We start from the raw sequence: 16,055 nt of genomic DNA on the forward strand, positions 1-16,055 counted from the left end.
GTACAACATGCAGCATGCCACCACTATCTGGCAGACCTTCTCGGGTGAGTAGCACAGGGGTCCACCTGTTAGATGGAGGCACAGGAACATGGCCTTCAGGAGGCCTAAGGTCCTTTGAATAATCCTTCGTGTTCACCCATGTGCCTCATTATAACGTTCTTCTGCCCTTTGTCCTGGCATTCCTCACAGGGGACAGCAGCAATGATAGGTTTGGGTAACCAGAGTCACCTGCAAATATTGAGGGACAACATTTAGCCACCACTATCCCATATGCCCAACACCATAGGAATACACCAACATATACTGGGTGGGAACCAGGGCTCACCTATCAGCCACACCCTGTGCCTCCGTAGTTGGGACATCACATTTGGGAAGCTGCTATTCCTCGGGACAAAGGGATCATGCACTGACGTGGGAGCTATACTGGTCCGCCAAGCACACCATCTGCACATTCATAGAGTAGAAACACTTACAATTCTTGCACACCTGTTCATTCTGGCAGGGGGAGGGGGGACAAATGCAATATGTGTTCCGTCAATCGCCCCTATTATATTGCGGATATGTCCCATTGCATAATACTCGGCCTTCACAGTGGCCAAATCCTCAACCTGGGGGAATGCAATGTAGCTGCACATGTGTTTTATCAGGGTAGACAACCCTCGTCAGCACATTTGAGAACATTGGCCGTGACATTCCTGCTGCCAAGCCCACTGTCACTTGCAAAGAACCAGTTGCCAGGAAATGGAGAACTGATAGCACTTGCACAAGGCGGGGTGGAATCCCAGTGGGGTGACCGATAGCATATATCAGATCAGGCTCCAATTGGGCACACAGCTCTGTAATTGTAGATCTTTCCAGTCTATAGGTGAGGAAAATGTACTTGTCCTCCAGTGTAGCCAAGTCCACCAGGGGTCTGTACACGGGGGTATGTCTCCATCTCCTACTCATCCGCAGTGGTAGGTATCTAAGGGACAAAAGAGTGAGAAGGCTGTCACAAACTGAACAATGGAGTCATAACAGTAGTCCGCAATCTGTAAACATGCTATGGGACAGTGTGAGTTGTCAATTATGTTCCTATTTCTCCTGTGACGCAGCAATATTCCATAGTCTTGCCCCCCCCCCCTGATATGGCATCCGCCTGTCCTGTGTGGAGGGACAGGTGGAAGTGAGGTAATGTCGCTGATGTTGTGCACCGTGGTGGGAGGCAGTTGGGAACCTCCATGCACTTTCTCATTGGTTAATATTGGGCCCTATGGGGTACAGTGGCCAATGCTGATCTACGCTGACGGTGACAGTATGTACCACTGTGGATCTACACTGCATGTGCTGCTGTGACATGTGTCTGGAACCTATCCTGGCCCGTGTGACCGGGGAAAGGGCCCCAGCCTTCACTTCAGAGGAATTGGAGAGACTGGTGGATGGGGTCCTACCCCAGTACGGACTGCTGTATGTGCCTCTAGACCAACAGGTGATTACACTGTGGGCACGATGCATGGGGCATGAATGTATGGAGGTGTGTGTGAAGGCATCGTGTAAGGGGGCAGGGATGTCCTCTTAGCTGGGTACACATTGATTGCTAGGCTATGCATGTGCCACTAGTAATGGAAATGGGTATGGTGGGTCATTTGTGTTACAGGCTGGACTGTTTGTCTAATAGTGTTCTCCTGTCTGTATTGCCTCTGCAGGTCAGCACCCATCAAAAGAAGGGCATATGGCGTGCCATCGGCAAGGAGGTGCGGACCCTGTTGGTCTATGGCACACAGAGCACCCACTGCCGCAAACGGATGGAGGACCTGAGACACTGGGCACGGAAGACCATGGAGGCCCAGCTGGGGATGGTCTCCCAACGAGGAAGGGGTGCCCGTCGAACCCTGACCCCCCTGATGGCCTGCATACTGGTGGTGGCCTATCCAAAGCTGGATGGGTGCTTGAGGGCATCACAGCAGCCACAAGGGGGTGAGTACAGTGGCCATCAATGAAGGAAACGGCTGGAGTGGTGGTATCCGAGTGGTGGGTGGGTATCAGTGGGTGTGCCTAGGCCAGGCATAAGTCCTCTGGTGGCTATGGGTCTGAAGGGGAATTACTGCCTACCTAGCTTGTTAGCATCCACTACTGGTCAGGGCTGCGTGGGTCCCAGGTGTGCTGCAGTTGGCGGTGGGTGCTCCTCCTCATGCCTTGGTGGCAAGCAGCATCAATGGTAGTGCAATGCATAGTGCTTAGGCCTGTACCCTGTGTGTGAGGGTGCTGTGTATGCCAACAGTGGTGTTGGTGCAGTCATTGACACAGTGTATCCTTTGTCTCTCTCCCCCCTTTCTTGTTTTGTCATCCTGTCCTTAAGTGTATTAGCATCATCTGGTGGAGGAGCAGAGGCACTGGTGACGGAGGGAGCTGCATCCCACAGGACTCAGAAGGCAGAGTCCACCAACGCTGAGGACACCAATGGGATGGAGGGTGAGGGGAGCACCACGGCAGAGACTGGAGGGGACAATACAGACTCTGATACCTCCTCTGTTGGGAGCTCCCTGGTGGTGGCGGACACCTCTGTGACCACCCCAGCTACAGGTACAGCCACCACCACTGTACCAGCACCGCCCTCCCAGCAGCCCCTCAGTGAGTTGCCCATGCCCGCTCACCCAGGAGGTTGGCATCTCCTTTGCCCCAGGCACCTCAGGCCCTGCCCCAGTGAGCCCTGCTGCCCTGAGTGAGAAGGCTATTGGCCTCCTGAGTTCCATCTCTGTAGGGCAATCAACCATTTTGAATACCATCTAGGGGCTGACATCCCAGATGCATCAATCTAATGTATTCCTGGAGGGCATTCACAGCGGATTGGCAGCCCAACAGAGATCGATCCAGGCTCTGGCCTCCTTTCTGTTGGTAGCTATTGTCCCTGTTTCAACCATCCCCCTTCCAACTACCACTTCCCAGTCCCATTCTCCTCAACCCCAACCCATTCCAAGCACACAGCCAGACGAGCATGCACAGAGGACAACACCTAAGAGTGCCACAGGCAAACACAAGTACCACACTTCATCCCACAGGTACTCACTCAAACACCATCCAGTTGCAGACACAACATCCACTATTTCCACTGTCTCCCCCTCCTCCACGTCCCTCCCAGTGACGTCCACACTCACACCTGCCTGCACTACATCATCAACCTCTACCTGTATCATCAGCACACCAAGAAGAACACACACCACACTGGCAGACACCTCCACAGTCCCCTGTGTCCTCTCCCACCGTATGTCCCCCCTCCTAAATTACACAAATGCAAGCACTCAGACACCCAACAGCCATCCACCTCACAACAGCATACAACCCATACACCTGCACCCAAAACCAGCAGACAAACACCTCCAACAACCACTCCCTCTTCCTCCACTCCCATTACTTCTCCCTCTTCCCGCCCTAATGTCCCTAAAACGCTTTTCCTTTCCCAGATTGACCTCTTCCCTACCTCTCCCCCATCCTGCACGTATGGCCAGGGTATCAAGGACCCAGCCAAGCACCTCAGCCAAACAGTCCACAGGCCCAGTTTCATCAGCACCTACTCATGGTGGAAAGGATTCAAGGCCACAAATACTGAAGGGGAAGGATCATGCACCAGCCAGAAGGAGCCTGCACCATCCAGCAAGATGGGGAAGGAGCCTGCACCAGCCAGCAAGCAGGGGAAGGAACCTGCACGAGCCAGCAAGAAGAGGAAGGAGCCTGCACAAGCCAGCAAGAAGGGGAAGGAGCCTGCACCAGCCAGCAAGAAGGGGAAGGAGCCTACACCAGCAGCTGTCACAGAGCCCCCACCGCCAGCCGGGTTGTGCATCCATCAGTGAGTGCAGGGGCTGAGCAGGAGCCTCCCACAACCACCACCACCATAGTGTAGCCATCGGAGGGCACGGGGCTGAGCAGGAGCCTCCCACAACCACCACCACAGTGCAGCTATCACCACCGGCAGGCGCCATATGATCCAGCCTCCATGGGCTGCTATGCATCCTGCCACCACCAGAATCAGTGGGCAAGTCATCCATTTGAGAGACTGTGGCCTTGCCCTCCCCAGGACCAAGCACAGGGCATGTTGTCCCATCCAGAACCATTGGCAAGTCACCCACTCCAGGGACTGTGGCCTATTACTCCCCAGGACCAAGCACAGGGCATGTCGCCCCCTCCAGAACCAGTGGGCAAGTCACCCACTCACAGCCCCCTCCAGAACCAGTGGGCAAGTCACCCACTCCAGAAACTGTGGCCCATCACTCCCCAGGGCCAAGCACAGGGCATGTCGCCCCCTCCAGAACCAGTGGGCAAGTCACCCACTCCAGAGACTGTGGCCCATTCCTCCTCCGGATGAAGCACAGGGCATGTCACCCCCTCCAGAACCAGTGGGCAAGTCACCCACTCACAGCCCCCTCCAGAACCAGTGGGCAAGTCACCCACTCCAGAGACTGTGGCCCATCACTCCCCAGGACCAAGCACAGGGCATGTCACCCCCTCCAGAACCAGTGGGCAAGTCACCCACTCCAGCGACTGTGGCCCATCACTCCCCAGGACCAAGCACAGGGCATGTTGTCCCCTCCAGAACCAGTGGTCTTGTTTCTGCATCTGGCTGAGGTGCCTGTCTATTTGCCAACTGATGCCCCTGCAATGTTCTTTTCATATTGATGCAGGGATCAAGTGGGGCCTTGGACTTTGCCCTGTGACCATGTGGCCCCTGTGAACTGTGGACTGGGAAGTGTACCTTTTTTGTACATTTGTACATTTCTGTTGCATTGCCACATAGACTTATTATTTTTGATGTTGAACTCATTACAATCACTTTAGCCAATTCCTGTTGTCCTTGCATTATTCAGCCAATTTTCGGGGATAAATTGTTTTTATCAAAGAGCAAGAAGGGGAAGAAGGGGAAGCAGAACAGAGAATTTGTTGAAATACTCCCTGCAAGCTAATCAACTTGTGTGTACCAGGAGTTTGTGAATGTACATTTGTAAGTCTTCCCTCTGTCTTTGGCAGTTTTTGTAGTTTTATGTCTGGCCAGTCAGGTCCTAATTTTTTAACACTTAGTTTATCTTCATAACCCAGTCCAAGAAATGGCTTCACAAGTAGCTGCTCGGCTGCATTCATGGTGTCTTACCAATATTAAGGTTACTGTAGTGGATCCTATTTAGTTTTATTGGGACTCAGGAGTTTGCTCAGCCTTTTGGCTTGCAGACCTGTGCCCCTGTCACTTAGCGACTTTTAACCTATTTAGCCTACTCTGTTTTAGCACATTTATTTAATTATTTCTTCCAAGATGGCTGCTTTTTTTATAGTTAGGAAGGTGTTTTGATTTTACATTATCAGTGCCACTCTGTGAAGACGTCACTATCAGCGTCAAAGACAAGTGATATACATAATTATTCACATCATGTCCCTTTCCCACTTACATGCCAGGAACATAATATACTTTTGGAGGGAATTGTTCATATAATTGCCAGCCCAAGCATGCCTCTTTATCTCCTAAACATACCTGCGTCGGGGTCCTATAATATCTGTATAAATATATCTCACGCAGACAAGCTTATCAGAGGGATTCCTACCAGATGCCTTCAGTGCTATCTATGCTATACATCGCCTTGACGCTGACCCAGCCTACGTGTCCCCACAGAATCTGATCTAGAGACCTCATTCCAAGGTAACAAGGTTGGGCACCGCATCTCACGGACATGGTACTAGCAGATTAGGTTTATCACACTTAGCTCTCTTTAGGTTAGAGATTAGGTTCTCCATGCTAGGGTATTAGGGCCTATTTCACATATTATGTTTATTGCAAGATGGTGGGGGTCTTTGTATTCACGACTCTTGTTTTTACAATTCTGCTTCATTGTTAATTATCCTAATCATTGAAGCTCATGCATTTTACAGTAGATTACAGTCCCCTTAATAAAACCTATTGAAAAGTGCACTGCATCTCTTTCATTGCCTGTGGATGACTGCAACTTGTTGCTCATGTGAGAAAAGAGAAATCTCAGTTTAACCACTACTCCCCTGAGATGTTGCACTCTAGAGTTCATGCGTAAAGAGTGCTTGAAATCACCTTTCACTGTTTGGGTTTTGGTGAGGTACTGCTTGTGACCCTGGAGGGTTGGACTGACAGTTGTGACTTGTTGTAGGATTGGCCTGGTCACCTACAAACAAAAGTGCTGTCATCCCTGAACCAGCAGTCTTGCCTAGAGCAAGAGTCCAACTACGACATTACCTGTCAACAATTAAGGCACAATATATACGATTTTGCTCAAAAACATAACTCATTTTTATGTACAAAAGCATATCTGCTGTATTATAGTTCCAACAGTTCTCCTTTGTACAACATGACAATATGGCCTTATAGCCCTCTGCCTCTGTGGGCCATCTGGTTTTATGGAGGTCCTAAACCTGACACTGCTCGAGACACAAGTGAGGGCCTATAACAACAAGCCAAGGGAGAGGGCCTTTAACAACGGGTAAAGCCCTAGGCAGCTGGGCTAGAATAATAATATTAAATTCCATCAAGTAAGGGTAGAATCTAAATTAAGAAGGGAGAAATAGAAAGACAAACACTGAAATGTTGGAGCAGACTGCTTATAAAAGCTGTTATTGTCCCTGGGCAAATTCATTGTCTTCAATGGAACTTCCAACATTCCAATCTTTTCATATTGATTGCATGGTTTCATGCTTCAAAATGATACTGATGTGACCCCACCCCCAATGTAGACCACTGCACATACATAATTCTTAACTATAATATAATGTAAGAATAATATAGCATCAGTTTCCTTATCTTAAACACTGGGGTTGTGTTGTGGTGGTGCAAGAGCACCAAAGCAGGTTGGGTTCTGCATGCCCTCTTGTTCTTTGTTCAAAACCTATGTAAACTCTTCAGGCTTTACCAGATGCTATAATAAAAAAATATTACATAATTAGTAGTGGTAACCAAATACATAAATTACACGTCACAGCCAAGTTAATGCATACTGTCCTTTGAAGCGTTCATTTCTAGTCAGTATCTGCAATGATGTTTCGCAGGGAAAAGGTGTGTGACATAGGTAGTTTGGTGCAAGGTTTAAATAACAAAAGTACATTTCTGCGATTCCTATAGTGTGCCACCAAACCAGAACTTTGATTTTTGTCTGAGATTTCAGTTATTGCATCCAGATATATAACCCAGCAACTGACATACCTTTTAAACCAGACAGGACTTTTGGCTTTGTCAAGCAATGGTTTTTACTTAGCTGTTTAACATAAATGAGTAACACTGAGTTTGTTGTAAATAACATGGAAATGTTTCAATTCTGAAATAGTGAGACTGAATTAAACATTTGTGAGGCCTATAGGTAGCATGATGGTCTTTGGAATGTCTCAATCATGCCCGTTATGCCCATTCTATGTTAGACATGTGCAGTTGTACACCCTTTTCTCTCTCCACATCTTGTCGGTATGCATACCTTATGTTCAGTAGCCTCCTTTCAGTGACTCCTGAATGCACATTTTCCTCTCATCTCCTTCCCTTTTCAACCCCTAAACACACAACATACCAACTCACCTGTAACCACTCAATTTTCATTCACTTTCGCCTTCTCAGTATTTTGACAACTGTGTACCTCCTTCACACAGAATTATAATTGTAAGTGGAAGAAATGATCATTGCTCTATATTGCAGCTAATATTCAAGTAAGCACTTACCGTGGACTGTATTTACAATAATGCTAAGGGGCGAACAGTGCTGGGAGGTGAGGCAGTGTGCTCCCACCCCTTCTGTATTTATTGAATGTTTATGTGACTTTTATCAACACATTGGCACTGTGCATGTATCTTTCTTTGCTGCTGCAGTTGAGAGGCAGAACAGTCGTTCACCATAGGCATCTGGAGTGCTCTATAACCGTGCTGCGTTTATGAGCTCGGGCAGATGGTAAATGGGAGTGTCAAATCCTTTGATATAGGGAATACAATGTGGAATTTCTCAAGTAATTCTGTACCTGGAATTATTCCTCATTTTGAGTGGTCTAGCCCATAATAGGCAGCATTCCAAGCAAAGATACCAGCCAATACCAGTAATTCTGACCACTTGGAATCTAGGTAAAGAATTCCACATAATTAATAACTAAGGCCTAAGTAGGTATTTCCTCACCCTCGGCAATACTTTCACCAGTGTTTGTAGTTTGTCTACAAGATTGACATATTATTTTAAACATAGTTTGTACAATGCTTAGTCATCCATCTGTTGAGCTAAGTGAAAATAATTTGTTTGTGTGTTGATATTTGTTTGTCCTTCCTGTTGGTCTAACAAACTGTCTTGGTGGGTAGACCAGGGTGGACTAGAAGAGATTGTAGCTTCTGTTATAGGGTGCTTGTGCATGACAGAGAATGGTCTTAGCTCTCAGATATTTTGAGGCACGAACTATGACCTTAATAGGAACCACTGGAGAATTCTTCGCATCGCACTGGTGTGATCATAGTGGCAAAGACCTGGGGCCAAGGAAACAGAAACATTTCAAGCTGTCTGCAGTTGGGCAAGTTGACACTTGCTAATAGTAAAGTAAATGCTGTTGAACAGCACTAATAAACATCGCCAAAGTCTTGGGGTGGGGCCTCGATTGATTACCCGTTTGACCTTGATTTTGTTCCGGGGGTCATCCGCTTAAGAAATATTAATGTCACAATTTTACCAAATGTGATTCATATATATTGAAGGTGAGGGGTGGAAGTACAGGGAAAACATAGGACAAAAATAGCCTAGTAATGTGCAAAAAGCACTTACAATTGTTCCCAGAGTGGGATGCCAAAATGTGACTCACACTATGTGCAAACTGCACATGGCACACAACGCAAATGCAACATTTACTGAACCATATTAAAAATAGCCTTTTAGCCCACAGAAGTAGGTGCAGGTCCCGAGAATTGGCAAGTGAAAAAACATTGACCTTAACATTTCATTTGCGAAAAGAGCATTTCTTCTCTGAAAGAAATGTTTCTGTTATGTTAAAGTAATTTATTTCCATTTGTGTCAGCTGAGCCTATTGGAGTTCTCGCAAATATCTCTGTGCCATTTTCTCATTTGTAGGTGGGAGGTCATTTGCTTTTCCGTGGTCACTTCAATCTATACATGCAAATTATGGGATTTTACAGACCCAATAGCTGTGTTAGCTCACTTTAATGTACTCGTGGGTAAATTACACATACATATTATAAGATAAACACGTGGATGAAGTCACGCACATTGATTGTACGTTACTTGTAAGAATGTGAGAAGCATCTAGTGAAAGTTTTCAGCAGGGGACGAAAAGGAAGAATACATTATAAATTTTTATCTGAACACAGTGAAGACTCTTACTAGAGGGGAGGACATATTTATTTAAATTGGAGGAAAATGTAAGTAGCCACTCCCGTATATTTATATATTCGGATGTCACAAGAAATCTATAATATATTTTAGATACTAATAAACTCAGAAATCTGTCCAGTCTTGAGAGTGCATGAGCAGCAAAATGTGTGTGCCTGTGGTAAATTTATTTCTAATGTGCACGGTTTTAGCGCTGGTGGTACAGTGTGCCAAACACACGCGTACATTGACACGAAAATAAACCAAGAAGCTTATCTCCTTCCTCTGCGAAGGGAGGCTGGCAGTCTGCCAGGAGGTAGAGGGTTAAGCGCCCTCTGGCTGAAGCCGTGATTCCTGTTCCTGCAGCTGCCTGGGGAGTGCCAAGGGCAGCTTGCAAACCAGTAGGGGGCGTTATGGCCATTTGTTTGTGCCACAGGCAGTTTTCCTGCCCAGTCACACACACCTCCTGCACTGCAGTGCATGCTTGAGAATGATTCCCACACACTGCCTAATTGTCTGCAGTAAAAGCCAGAGACAGACAAATAAGTGACCTAACGTTGACTTGTCAGCAAAAGGAAAACGAAGGGGTGATTCAGCAAAATATACCATCATCACATGACTATTTAAACAATACTATAAACCAATTCAAATTTGTTTAGGGTCACGCAGAGTGTGCGCTTTGATTTGGGATTTTGTCGCATGAAACACGCCATGTGTTTTATGCTTCAATTAAATGAACAAGAAGAGAAATGTGTGAATAAACAAACAATATCGTCTAAAACAGTGTCGTAGTATGAGCAGCTAAAGGGTGGCGTCTGGTCAGCAAAGAGGAGACGAGGAAGGCCAGCAAGTGGGAGAAGAGGGCAGGACGTGTATGTCAAGGAGAGGGGGCCAACTATGGGTTAGTACGTCCAGGTACATGGCAGGCTAGATAAATACCAGGGCAAGCCGGCGAGTGCTCATGACCTACACTCACCGTCGGGTCTCGCTCGGCACCAAACACGCAGTCCCAGCATTTATACTTCTTTGCCTCGGACTCCACTCCCAGTCCAGTCGTGACTGACTTGTGCGTGCCGCAAGTTCAGTTGAATCAAATGACCTCACCCCTGGCTCCCTCAGGCACCGTTTACGTCCCACCCCCATGACTCCAGTTGCAGCGTGAGGATTGGCTTGGTCAAGGGCTACATTGCAAAGCCTCACGAGGGTTCAAGTGCGCATGTTGGCTGGGTCGGTGCAAGGTACCAGTCCAAACTGACATGTGTAGTTCACCCCAAAGAGGCCCGGCACCTGCCAATCAATAAGCAGGCTTGGAGCGGAGGCCCACCCCTCTCTACCCCCATGTAACTTCTTTGCTCCGACATGCCCTGCACTGCGGCGAAAAAAAAGTAATCAATCAACAATAGTACAAAAAATACTTTTTATGTAGTAAACAAACAGGGGTTCAATGCCCCCACAAATAAACTGCCACGGATGCTCACACACTGACGGCTGGGCTTCGATCCACTACATTAATTTACACAGGCCTGTATTTTAAGAGTAAGGTGTGCACTGTCCCATAGCAGGGTTGTAAAACACACAACAATAATCTTGCACAGTACTTTTGCCAGTACGGCAGCACCCCCAACATCAAGACATCTGAAGTCCAACCTTAGGTTGCCAAAAGTATGCTTAATGATGGTTTGCATACGTGTGTGTTCCATTGTGCTGAGGCAAGATGGGTATCAAGAAGGTGCAAGGAGATGGGGGAAGGCCATACCTGGCTTTTTCTTCACATAATTTCATGAGATTGCTTCGGGCATTCCATACAGGTTTACAATCAATGTTGCTCACCTGGGTTTATTATGATAATGTTATAAGTGATATCTTTGTGAACCCATTCCAAATGTACTCATGTAGTCCCAGTTTAAGTTAGTCAATCTTACCTAGCACGTCACTCCAACTCCCAGCGACTAACTGATGTGCAATAGCAGAATGTCAGTGATGAGTACATTGCCTTTGTAGGAGCACACATGCAGCGCGAAGCATGCTCTGACATCGCAGTCAGATTTCAATAGAGCACCAGTGCTGTTTGTTGCAGAAATTCTGTTCTCTGTGGCAGAACTGCTTAAGTAACATCTGTGTGCAATCAGTTGGACCTAAGACTCATTGGCCCTCATTATGACATTGGCGGTAAAAGCTGCTTACCGCCGTGCAGAAGACTGCCACCACACCGCCGTGGCCGCGGAATTCCACCACAGCTATTATGACCCACAACTCGGAATCCGCCAAAAATTCAGACACCCACACAAGTCCGCCACACGAAAGGTCAGTGATAAACTGGCGATAACAAAATCTTCACCGTCACGCCAACAGAAATATGCCCACATTGTAACGACCCACGAATCCATGCAGCGGTCTTTCAACCACGGTATTCCATTGGCGGTACACACCGCCGCGCTCAAAATACACACACATATACAAAACACAGCCACATTGGACAATTCGAAATACACACACCTGATACACATACACACACCACTCCCACACACTCAATACAATATAAAACACACACCAACATCACCCACAAACCCTTACGACCACAAATCACGAACGAAAGCCAGAGAGAGACCCCACCAGCAACAACACTAGCATCCACAGGCACACAACACCATCACCCACATAACTTCCACACACCTCACACAACACCCCACTACATATCAGCACACTTATCACCCCACACACCCCCCCACACATCATGTACACCACCCCATGGCACGGCAAAGACACCCCAGGTTCTCGGAGGAGGAGCTCAGGTTCATGGTGGAGGAAATCGTCCGGGTAGAGCCACAGCTATTCGGATCACAGGTGCAGCACACCTCCATAGCTAGGACGATGGAGCTATGGCGAAGAATAGTGGACAGGGTCAACGCAGTGGGACAACACCTAAGAAATCGGGAGGACATCAGGAAGAGGTGGAACGACCTACAGGGGAAGGTGCGTTCCGTGGTCTCCAGACACCACCTGGCGGTTCAGCGGACTGGCGGCGGACCCCCACCTCCTCCCCTCAACTAACAACATGGGAGGAGCAGGTCTTGGCGATTCTGCATCCTGAGGGCCTCGCAGGAGTAGGTGGAGGAATGGACTCTGTTAAGTCAACTCTTAACTATTACATCCCCCACCCTACTTGCATGCTATCACATACCCCCACCCTCGCCCTCACCCCATCACTCCTACTCCTCACAAATGTCCCAACATCACAAACCACACATCCCAACACCAAGCCCTGCATGCAACACCAAAGCATGGACACCCATCACTAAAGCATGCCCATTGCACATACCCATACACCCCCCTAAACCATCATCACACAATGTCCCACACAGGAATGCTAGCACTGGGGTACACGGTCACCCAACCATTGCACACCTTGACACACACAGATGCAATAATCATGCCTTTATACCCCTGCAGGACCCCTACCCAACGTCACCGGACAGGAGGGTCCACACATGTCCACACCACCAACAGAAGAGGCCCACAGTGATGACAGCACATTTGCCCAACTGGATCTAGATGACCAGCCCGGCCCATCCGGGACCTCGGGACAGTCGGTTCCCCACACCCAGTCACAAGCCACTACAGAGCTTCCCCCCTTTGGAAACACCAGCACAGCACCCACCCACGGGCCCATACCTCTGTCCCCAGGACACGTCAATCAGCAGTGTGTCCACCACTACAGGGAACCCAGGATAAGCCACCACCCCAACAACAACAGGGACCTGGGGGCAGTGGTAGTGGGCACACGGTCCAGGGGACAGAGGCCCAGGAACACAGGGGAACTGGGAGGGCTGCTGTGCGACAGGGGGCGGACAGGCCCAGGGAACCCACTCTCCACGAGGCCCTCTCCTCCATCACAGGAGCCTACCACCACTCCCAAGAGATGATGGCAACGGTACTGGCCAAGTTTCAGGAGACCCAGCGCCTGCAGGAGGAACAGTATATGGGCTTCAGGGCCATCAATTCCACCCTGGGCACCATTGTAGGGGTGCTGAAGGAAGTACTCAACACCAGGAGGGACACTGTGGCACTACAAGGGGCCCCTGACACTAGCCTGGACGATGAACTGCCCACCACCTTCGCCGGCGCTAGTGGACAGGAGGCACCGCCACAGGACAACCACACCAGCACCCCACCCCCTGCAGAGGGAGAACCACCTCACAAACGGTCCCTGAGATCCAGGACAAAGACAGAGAACGATGCCAAGACCCCCGCCAAGAAATGAGACCACCCTGATTGTCATCCTACTGTCTCACTTTGTCACCCTGTCCATACTTAAACTGCCACAGCTCCACTTCCTTTGCCCATTTGGGCAATGAACCTGTGAGACTAATGGACTGGACTCTGCCATGGACATTCCTCCGCCATCACCCCTCACCATTTTGCTACCCCCTCCAATTTTGAGCACTAAAATAAACACCCTTAAAGCACAAAACAATCTGGAGTCGGTCTGTGATTTCGGAATACTGTATTAGCAATAACTGTGGCAAAAAGCTCTTTCATTTCTAATGTCAACATACCTATGTCACACAGCTCTAGTCCATGAGGAATCAAAGCAGATGTCACACTGTGGGACCAAGATCTGTGAAATCGTAAGGGAAAGTGACAACTCAGTGACCATACACTGGGTGAAAAAGACAGACAGTAGAGAGGCAGTAGTGTTTAAGTACATGTAGTAGGCAGGTTTGTATCCTTACCTGTGTTTCACTGGAAATATTGCTGGACCACTGAGTCCCTGTTGTCCATGTCTTCTTCCTCTGCTTCCTCGTCTTCACTGTCCACAGGCTCCACAGCTGCAACAACACCGCCATCTGGACCATCCTCCTGCAGAAAGGGCATCTGTCGTCGCAAAGCCAAGTTGTGAAGTATACAGCAGGCCAAGATGATCTGGTACACCTTCTTTGGTGAGTAGAATAGGGATCCACCTGTCATATGGAGGCACCTGAACCTGGCCAGGAGGCCGAAGGTCCGCTCGATCACCCTCCTAGTTCGCCCATGGGCCTCATTGTAGCATTCCTCTGCCCTTGTCCTGGGATTCCTCACTGGGGTCAGTAGCCATGACAGGTTGGGGTAACCAGAGTCACCTGCAAATGGCGAGGGACAACTGTTAGACACACATTAACCTGGAGGGATATCCCCAGACCCAGACAACCATTCCCACTGACTTGCTTCCAGGTGCTCACCTAATAGCCACACACGGTGCCTCTGGAGTTGCCCCATCACATAAGAGATGCTGCTATTCCGCATGATGTAAGCGTCATGCACTGAGCCAGGGAACATGGCATTCACACGGGAGATGTACTGGTCTGGCAAACATACCATCTGCACATTCATTGAATGATAACTCTTCCGGTTTCTGTATACCTGTTCACTCCTGTGGGGGGGGGGAACAAAACCACATGGGTCCCATCAATGGCACCCATGATGTTGGGGATATGTCCCAGGGCATAGAAATCACCCTTCACTGTAGGCAAATCCTCCACCTGAGGGAAAATGATGTAGCTCTGCATGTGTTTCAGCAGGGCAGACAACACTCTGGACAACACGTTGGAAAACATAGGCTGGGACATCCCTGATGCTATGGCCACTGTTGTTTGAAATAACCCACTTGCAAGGAAATGGAGCACTGACAGCACATGTACTTGAGGGGGGATTCCTGTGGGAAGGCGGATAGCTGACATCAGGTCTGGCTCCAACTGGGTACACAGTTCCTGGATTGTGGCACGGTCAAGCCTGTATGTGATTATAGCATGTCTTTCCTCCATTGTCGACAGGTCCACCATCGGTCGGTACACCGAAGGATGCCGCCATCTCCTCACATGTCCCAGCGGACGGTGCCTATGAAGGACAACAGCGAGCACAGAGTCAAACAACTCAGAGGTACGTACCCACAGCTTACACAGAACACCATTCATACTCAAAAAGTGGCCTGTATGTGTGTTGAGTCTAGGCCTAGGTATGTGTGACGCAGTTGAAAATGAAGCCATGTGGGCCCCTGAAATGGTGGCTGCCTGACCCCTAAAGTGGGACAATGAGATGTGAGGTAACTGCGCTGACGTTGTACACGGTCGCAGTAGGCGGTCAAAGACCGCGGCGCAATGCTGCATTGGTTAACATTGGACCCTATGGGTCCCAGGAGCCAATGACGATGTACGCCGGCGGTGACGGTGCGCACCGCCGCGGACGTGACCGCCATTTTCTATCTGTTCGATCACTCGATACCTGATCTTCGACAGGAGAGGACCTACACTGCAAGTGCTGCTGTGACCTCAGTCTGGAAGAGGCAATGGCTCGAGTGTCTGGGGAAAGGGCCCCTGCCTTCACATCGGAGGAGTTGGAGAAACTCGTGGACGGGGTCCTCCCCCATTACACGCTACTCTACGGTCCTCCAGACAAACAGGTAAGTACACTGGGAGCATGATGTATGGGCTATGCCTGTGTGGAGAGGGGTGGATGTAAGAAGGAAGGGGGGAGAGTGTGGCGTGCATGAAACAACGGTGATTGCATGTGCCACATGGCAAGGGTAGGGATGGGGGCCAATCACTTTGACGGTGAAGTTGGTAATAACTTTCTCTTTCCCCTGTACAAATCATGTAGGTCAGCGCCCACCAGACGTCTGGACCCTGGGGGTCTACCACAGACAGAGCACCCACTGCCGGAAAAGATGGGAGGACATTCGCCGCTGGAGCAAGAAGAC

The sequence above is a fragment of the Pleurodeles waltl genome, chromosome 2_2 (assembly GCF_031143425.1).
Source record: "Pleurodeles waltl isolate 20211129_DDA chromosome 2_2, aPleWal1.hap1.20221129, whole genome shotgun sequence".
NCBI classification, from domain to species: Eukaryota; Metazoa; Chordata; class Amphibia; order Caudata; family Salamandridae; genus Pleurodeles; species Pleurodeles waltl.